This window comes from Microtus ochrogaster, unplaced genomic scaffold (genome assembly GCF_000317375.1).
Source record: "Microtus ochrogaster isolate Prairie Vole_2 unplaced genomic scaffold, MicOch1.0 UNK44, whole genome shotgun sequence".
Classification (NCBI taxonomy): domain Eukaryota; kingdom Metazoa; phylum Chordata; class Mammalia; order Rodentia; family Cricetidae; genus Microtus; species Microtus ochrogaster.
Window position 1 is genome coordinate 96,706 of NW_004949142.1, and position 2,212 is coordinate 98,917.

General features: G+C 49.5%; 1 protein-coding gene across 1 annotated transcript in view; it reads left to right on the plus strand.

The window, feature by feature from the left end:
• Positions 1-2,212, plus strand: part of Ttc25 (tetratricopeptide repeat domain 25) — a 39,190-nt gene that overhangs the window by 23,336 nt on the left and 13,642 nt on the right. The gene's annotated exons all lie outside the window — the stretch shown is intronic.

Below are 2,212 nucleotides of genomic sequence, written 5' to 3' on the forward strand. Positions count from 1 at the left end.
AGTGCTGGGATTACAGGCGTGCGCCACCACCGCCCGGCTTAATTTTTAAATAGTATTTTAATTACTTCTATGAAGACTTCACACACATATGTTTACCTCCCCTCCTCTAGTTCCTCACAAATCCAGCAGCACTCTCCCTCCTCATCTAACTTTGTGTCACCTTTTCGTTCTTAATCCACCAAATCCACTTGGTGTTGCTCAGCCAGTGTCCAGCGTGCGGCCTGCCCTAGAGTGTGAGCAACCTACCAGGGGGGACTTCCCATCTCTCAGCAGCTATCACAAGCCAGTAGCTCCTCAGCTAAGCGTGGGACGGACTTCGTACCCCCTCTTCCCCTCCATGCTGGGATCTTGCTTGAACTTGTCTGGTCTTGTGCTGGCTTGCCTAGCTGCCGCAGGTTTATCTGTACAACTGAGGGCGTCTGTGCTGACTTGCCAGTCACCCGATAGGGCTGCGAGGAGTGAAATCAGGTGAGGTTGGAGGGGCCACAGCACAACTAAGGCTGGCACCATTTTACTGAGAGTAATCAGACTTTATATACCTTTATCAGAAATGGAAAATAATGCCAATTGCCAAGATCGATTCAGTTGTGGTTGCCAGGGAACAGTGAAGTTTGCAGGCCACACAGGGCGGACAAGATTAATGTCTAAGACCAATTGTCCTGTGAGGCCTTCATGCTTCCTTGACTCCTGAGGGAACGTAGAGAGGAACATAAAGTAGCCTGAATGCTTCACTGCCTGAGGGCGTGTATCGGTCTCTCAGGAACTGGAAGGCACATTGTGCCCCAGGAGCCATGCACTCTAACCTGAGAAACCCGTATGACGTATGCCTCTCAAGGCAGCTAGACCAGGCCAACTCCGTGGTTCCCTGCATACAACTACCCTGTTGTATCCGGGAAATACTGTTTTCTTGACATCATTCACCTGGCTCTCACAGTCTGACTTCTCCCTCTTCCGTGAACATCCTTGAGATTTGGGATTATTTAGATGTCCCTTTTAGGCTCCCATTACACGCCATTTGTAATTTGTTATTCTGGGCACAAGTTCTATGCAGTCTGTTATCCTCTTCCTGTTGTGGGTCTCCGTGTTAATGGACATTTGCCGCAAGAAGAATCTTTTGAGAGATCTGCTGAGTCATCAGGAGTCTGTTGAAAGCTATGCTCATTTAGAGTCTGGGGATTGAACTCAGGACCTCTGGAATACCAGCCAGTGTTCTTAACCCCTAAGCCATCTCTCCAGCCCCAGATGGAGCTCTTTTTAAGGGCACAGATCTTTCACTCTGTCACTCTGAATCCGTCCGGTCTCGGCTCCAGCACTAACTGGCTGGCTGAGCTCCACAGAGCCGCCTGTTCTCTGCTCTATCAGAGGATGGAACTGGAAGGTCCAGCAGCTGTCTGTGGCACACACCCGCCTCTCCATGTCACCTTCCTTTCCAGGGGGATTATTATCGTTGTTGTCGTTCTGTGCATATGCTGTGTGGATGTGTGTGCAGAGGCCAGAGGAAGATATAGGATGTCAGTGTCTCCATTTCAGTCGGGTTGACTGGCGAATAAGCTCCTGGGGTCTACCTGCCTCCCAGTGTTGAGGCTGCAGGCACAGGTACCCTTTTCCATGGGTACTGAGGATTTGAACTCAGGTCCTCACACTTGCATCGCGAGTGCTTTTACCTCCCCATTTTGTTTTGTTTGTACTAAAAACAAACAAACACAAAAACAAGAAACCATGAGACAGGGTCTTATGTGTCCCAGGCTGATCTTGAACTTGACAGCCAATGAGGACCTTATACTTCCCCTGCCTCAACCTCCTAGGTGTTGGGATTGCAGGCGTGTGCCACCAGTTTATGCAGTGTTGGGAGTCGAACCCAGGGCTTCATGCATGATAGGTAGGTATTCTACCAACTGAGCCATGCCCCCAGGCCTGCGTAGTGTTTTCAAAAAAACTTAAAAGGTATCTAAGCCAGGCGATGGTGGTGCATGCCTTTAATCCCAGAACCAGGGAGGCAGAGGTAGGCGGATATCTGTGAGTTCGAGGCCAGCCTCGTCTACAGAGTGAGTTTCAGGATGGCCAGAATTAAACAAAACAAAACAAAAACTAAGAAGGATAGATTGCCTCTTCGGGAACCATGTTCAGATGCAGTTGCATTTCCCACCCTGGAGATACACGTTATGTGCGCTGTGCCTATCCTAAGATCTCTCCCCTCACTGACTTCTTTGTG